Below are 6097 nucleotides of genomic sequence, written 5' to 3'. Positions count from 1 at the left end.
CAAAAAGAACTGACTAACACTGAAAATTTTTGGGAAGTCTCATAAGGACAAATACTGCATATGACTATTATTGTGGTCATAAAATGGAAGGATAACTAGTAAAACATGTATGGAAACCCAAGGAGAGACGAAGTCAGAAAGAGGGGGTAACGATGGCTAGGGATGAAGCCACAGGGTTGCACAGTTTGGAAGGGGGGGGAAGGAAATGGGAAGAATACAGGTTAAAAGAGGGTAACGATAGGAAAAGTCCAATGGTAATTAATTTTATAAAATATAAATGATTGAAGCACAGGATGAAGAAAACAAAGATTTTCACTGCTGGGCCAATTGGCAGCATCACTATGGATAGTGAAGAGATTGAGACAGCTAACAGTTTTAGTTTACTTGGCTCCACAGTCAACACTCTTGAAATCAGCAGCCAAGAAATAAAGAGACGTATTGCATTGGGAATGTCAGCTGTCAGGGACCTCTCCAGAGTATGGAAGAGCAACAACATCAGGCTGGAGACTAAGGTGCGCCTGATCCAGACTTTAGTATTCGTAATTTCATGCTATACGACAGAGAACTGGACAGTGACTAGGGATGATAGAAAGAAAATTGATGCCTTTGAGCTGTGGCACTAGAGAAGAGTGTTGAATATACCACAGAATGATAGGAGAATAAACAGGTTTGTCCTGGAGAGGGTGAGGCTGGGATGCTCTTAGGAGTCAAGGATTCTGAAGCTTCATCTGATATACTTTGGGCATGTTGCAAGGAGGGACCATTCCTTGGAGAGGGACATCATGTTTAGGAGAGTGGAGGGACAGTGAAGGAGAAGAAGACTCTCGATGAGATGAATCTACTCAGTGATTGGGGTAGTGGGAGTAGGTGTGTCGGAGACAGTGAGGTTGGCACAGAATATAGCTGGTGTTAGGGCTCTTGTACATAGGGTCACCATGAGTCTCAAGTGATTCAATGGCATATAACAACAACAATGCATAAGAATAATTGTATGAAATACAGTATGAATGAAAAATAATATTAAACACGGTATAAGAACATTTTTTTTCATTCACACCACCCCACCCCCATCTGAAGTATACTACACTCTGCAACCCTCATTCCGAACCCCTACGATAATCATTATGCCCCAAAATATATTACTTTTTAACTGTTCTCTCCCTCATCGGCTTCAATACAGTATGCATAACTTATTCAGTTTTTTTCAGTCTTACCCCCACCCTGATGTTAGCCTCATTCTACAACAGTGGGATCATGCAGTACTTGTCCTTTTTGTGACTGAGATACTTCACTCAGCATAATGTCCTCCAGGGTCACCAATTTTTGATAATATTGCATGAGTTCCTTGTTTTTCTTTTTTTTTTTTTCAAATTAAAGAGTAGATTTATTGGCTATCTCTGTTACACAGACAAGTGGAAACCTCTCAAATCTGGACACTGAGGCTTTGCTTTGGGTCCCTGGTGTACCAAAGGAGCAACATCAAGTGCATGATTCGACCACCAGTGCACAACAGGAGCAAACTCGCTGGTTCTCATTTCTGTGATTCATCCCATAGTTCCAGGAAATTTTTTGGTTTCATTGTTCTTTCAGAGCATCTTCCTCTTTTCAAACTCCTTGTAGATGGTGCTCCCCAGCTGTGCAGGGGACATGCTGATCACAACTCCCGCGTTCTGAAGGGCCGAGATCTTTTCCTTAGCGCCTCCCTTCCCCCCAGCGATGATCGCCCCTGCGTGACCCATTCTCCTGCCAGGTGGCGCGGTTAAGCCAGTTATGAAGGACACCACAGGCTTGGCATTTGGACCTGAATTATGTTGTTTCAAATATTCTGCAGCATCTTCTTCTGCATTACCACCAATTTCATCAATCAATATGATACCTTCTGTGGCTGGATCATTCAGAAATACTTCAAAGCAGTCAATAAAATTTGTTCCATTAAAAGGATCACCTCCAATGCCAATACACAAGAACTGCCCCAATCCAACTTGTGTTGTTTGGTGAACTGCTTCGTAAGTTAGGGTACCAGATCTGGACACAATACCAATTCTTCCTTTTTTGTGAATATGACCAGGCATGATACCAATTTTGCATTCTCCAGGGTTGATGACTCCGGGGCAGTTGGGCCCGATGAGCCTGGTCTTTCCCTGGTGCAGGAGCGCGTGCTTGACCCGCACCATGTCCTGCTGCGGGATGCCTTCGGTGATGAACATCCACACAACCAAGGGCATTTCTGCCTCCATAGCTTCATTAATTGCAGCAGCAGCGAAAGGAGGTGGAACATAAATGACAGATGCTGTCGCTCCCGTCTGTTCTTTGGCCTCCTTCACAGTATTGAAGGTTGGTAAGTCCAAATGCATCTTGCCTCCCTTCCCCGGAGTTGTTCCTCCAACTAGTTGGGTGCCATACTCTAATGCCTTTTGGCTGTGGAAGGTACCCTGCTTACCAGTGAAACTCTGGCAGATAACTTTTGTATTTTTATTGATGTAGAGGTTTTTCCTAGAAGATGTATAGGAACAGTGTCGAAGTCCATTCTGCTGCACGAGGAAACAGCGAGTCAGGAGGCAGCAGGCGGCGAGGCCGCTGCTCCCAGAGGCCATGGTGGCGGCGACAGCAGGTAGGCTGCGGTCATCCGCCAATGACACTCGAAGGCCCCCCGAGTTCCTTGTTTTTCAATGCAGCGTAGTATTCCATTGTGTGAATATACCACAGCTTCTCTATCCATTCGTTATTTGATGGGCACTTAGCTTGTTTCCAACTCCTTGCTATTGTGAACAAAGCTGCAATAAACATGGGTGTGCATATATCTGCTTGGATGTCAGTTATGGTCTCAGTAGGGGAATTTCAAGGTCAAATGGTATCTCTATTTGCAACTTTTTGAGAAAGTGTCACACTGCCTTCCACAGTGGTTGCACCATTTTATACTCCCACCAACAGTGAATAAGGGTTCCAGTCTCTCCACAACCTCGCCAGCATTTGTTGCTTGCTGTTCTGTTAAATTTTGCTAGTCTTACTGGGGTGAGATGATTTCTTGTGGAAATTGTATTATTCTGTAAACGTTTGATATGAGACTCTTATCTGAAATGGTATTGTCCAATGTTTTTCCCCAGTCAGTAGGTTTTCTTTTCACTCTATTGGAAAATGTTTCGATGGGATTTAATCTTTAGAAGCTCCCATTCATCAATGTTATCTTCTCCAGATTGTGAATTTCTGGCTGTATTTGGCAGTATCTTTATTCCATAGACTAGGCCATCTAAGCTTGATATCAGATTGTCTCTTATGAACTTTAAGGTTTTGGCCTTTACTCCCAGGTCTCTGAAAAAGTTTTTGATGCACACAGGGATTTAATATTTGTAAGGTCCTGTTGCATTGTTGTTGTTATGTGCCATTGAGTCACTTGTGACTCATAGTGATTCAATTACTTCTGAACTCTACTCTATCCTGAGCCAATCTCATCATCTCCAACAGACTTAATGCCATTTTTCCAGTCTCTGAGTCAATTAATTAATCTCATCCTGGGTTTTCTTTTCCTGCTCTGTCCCTTTATCTTCCAAGCATGATGTTCCTCTCCAAAGACTTGCCCCAAAGACTGTGTTTCCCAGTTATGTGATACAGAGCTTGAAAATCCTTGCCTCCAAGGAGCAGCCTCATTTCTTCCTCGCCAGGACAGACTTTTTTGTTTTCCTGGAAGTCCACAGAATGTTCAAAACTCTTATCTAGCACCACAATGTAAAGGCATCAATCTTTCTTCTATTATCTTTTGTTATTATCTAGATCTCTGATGTATAGAGAGTAATTGCGAAGATCATGGCCTGGATCAAGTGCGCCTTAGTCTCCAGGCTGACATTGTTGCTCTTCAGTACTCTAGAAAAGTTCCTGACAGCAGACTTTCCCAATGCAATTTGTATTTTGAGTCCTGACTACTGGTGTCAAGAGTGCTGGTTGTGGAACCAAGCAAGCTGAAGTTATAAACAATCTCAATATCTTCTCCCTCCATCATAAAGCTGCCAGTTAGCCCAGTGGTGAAAATGTCCTATTCATCTTTTTTTTTTCTCTCCTACTTGTGTGTTTCACAATTCTAATACTGATACCAAACTCATTTTTTTCAAAAACATAGAAAAGGCAATTAGCAAGGAAAGAGACTCCAAATAAGCAAAGCACTTTTGAAAAACAAAAATCAAGTAGGAAGCATTAGCACTATCAGACTTCAAAACATACTACGCAGGTATAGTAACCAAAACAACATGGTACTGGTACAATGTTAGGCACATAGATCAATGGAACAGAGTTAAGAACCCAGAAATGGACCCATCTATTTATGATCAACTGATATTCAACAAGAAAACAAAACCTATCAAATGGTGAAATAACAACCTTTTCAGCAAAGATGCCAGAAAAACTGGAATGCTATCTGCAGAAAGCTAAAGCAGGATCCACGTCCAAAAAAAAAAAATCAAGTCAAGGTTGATCAGAGACCTAGGGGTTAAGTCCAAAACATTACAATGTTTCTTGATCATATGGTACTTCCTGAAATGGTTACATGTCACTGATTCATTTTGGTACAGTTACTGTGTATTTCCTCCATTATCTTTTTTGGGGGCGGGGGGGTGGGGTGTTAATATTTTTAATTCTCATATAAACAGAAAACCATAAACTATGTTATTTGTGACAGTTTTTAAATCATCAAAATTCAAAGAGACAAATAATAGACAATATTAGCAGAAAATACAGACAATAATAGTAGAAAAAACAAATAATTAATATGGGTTATATTGTTATAATTATTTGATTCCTCATTAATTTACGGTATTATTTTCCCTCCTTTTCTCCTTAAAATAGAAGAAGTGTGAAAAGGCTAAGGTGTGCTTGGTCCAAGTCCTGGTATTTCCAATATTTTCTATGCATCTGAAAGCTGGACAATGAGTAGGGATAATAGGAGAACTGTCTATATTTTTTTTTACAGTTCTCAGTTTCCAATGCACCTTATTGTTCCAATGTTCCAATAAGTGTTAAGGTTTATTTATGTTTGCCCAGCTCTCAGTTCCTTACAGAAAGACACTTCCTGAAAATCCTTTTGCAGCACCTTAAAGCCTTATTGAACAAGAAAATCTGGGAGGAAATCCAGATGTTCAGAAAATCATTGGTAGAGATGTTTGAAGATAAAGTATTAGACTGCATTTTTATAGAAACTAATATGAACATGAAGAAACATATGGCTTGTGAATGTATTCCTCTCCCAAAGGAAGTATGTAATATGGCTCCCATCTATTTTAAGAAAGCCATAATGGAATCTGATGAAGAGTGGTCCATGAACTGTCTTCAAAAGATACTTGAAAATTTGTATCTCGAGGCTTACTTTATTTCTCTGTGGATTTTTGTCTCCAAGGAGGATTTGTCCATGTCATTGAAGATCAACACAAATTTCCCCATTACTTTGGAAAAGAAATCATCGGTGGGATGCTGGATGTAGAACTACGACTTTGGAGGAAAGGCATCCAAGAAAGCTTTGAAGATCAAAGGAAAAAAGGGCTAGAGTTTGCCCAAAGGGGGAAACTTTATGACTTCACCAAAAGTAAAAATCATTGAGACTTATCTTTCTTTTTTAAGTCCTCCTTGTATCCCTTTCAGTTCTGTTTCTGTTGCATCTCAGTAAGCAGCTGACCATTAAAGCATAGGGAAGAATTGCTTCCTGCATCATTTAAGATTTTGCCTATGGAATTCTTCAGTTTGGAACTTGATGTTTGAATTTGTTTTTCTGTCCTTTAAACTTAAGAAATGCTAAATATGACATTCCCTTTTGGTTTTCTAACTCCAGTTCTTTGCACACTTCATCATCATACTTTGTTGTGTCTTCTGGAGCTACCTTTTAAAATCTTTTGTTCAGTTCTCTTTATCATTTCTTTTGCTTAAGCTTATTTTTCAGTAGTTGGAAAACATGGACTCGGTGACAGAAATGGAGCCAGAGAGAGAATGATCGAGTTTTGCACAATGACTTATTCATAGCAAATACCTTTTTTTAAGAGGCATAAATGCAGGTTATATACCTGGATTTCACCTGATGGCATGCATAGGAATCAGATCGATTACATATGTGGAAAGAACC

The 6097-nt window shown here is 40.2% G+C and overlaps 2 pseudogenes; one reads left to right on the top strand and one right to left on the bottom strand.

Annotated features, from left to right (window-relative positions):
- Positions 1-1586: 1586 nt before the first annotated feature.
- On the bottom strand, positions 1587-2597 carry LOC102866220 (annotated as a pseudogene).
- Positions 2593-5580, top strand: LOC102867034 (annotated as a pseudogene).
- The last annotated feature ends 517 nt before the right edge of the window (positions 5581-6097 follow it).

Source organism: Elephantulus edwardii, unplaced genomic scaffold (assembly GCF_000299155.1).
Source record: "Elephantulus edwardii isolate Elephantulus edwardi_28Jun2011 unplaced genomic scaffold, EleEdw1.0 scaffold00517, whole genome shotgun sequence".
Classification (NCBI taxonomy): Eukaryota; Metazoa; Chordata; class Mammalia; order Macroscelidea; family Macroscelididae; genus Elephantulus; species Elephantulus edwardii.
This window is presented reverse-complemented; position numbering and strand designations above follow the sequence as displayed.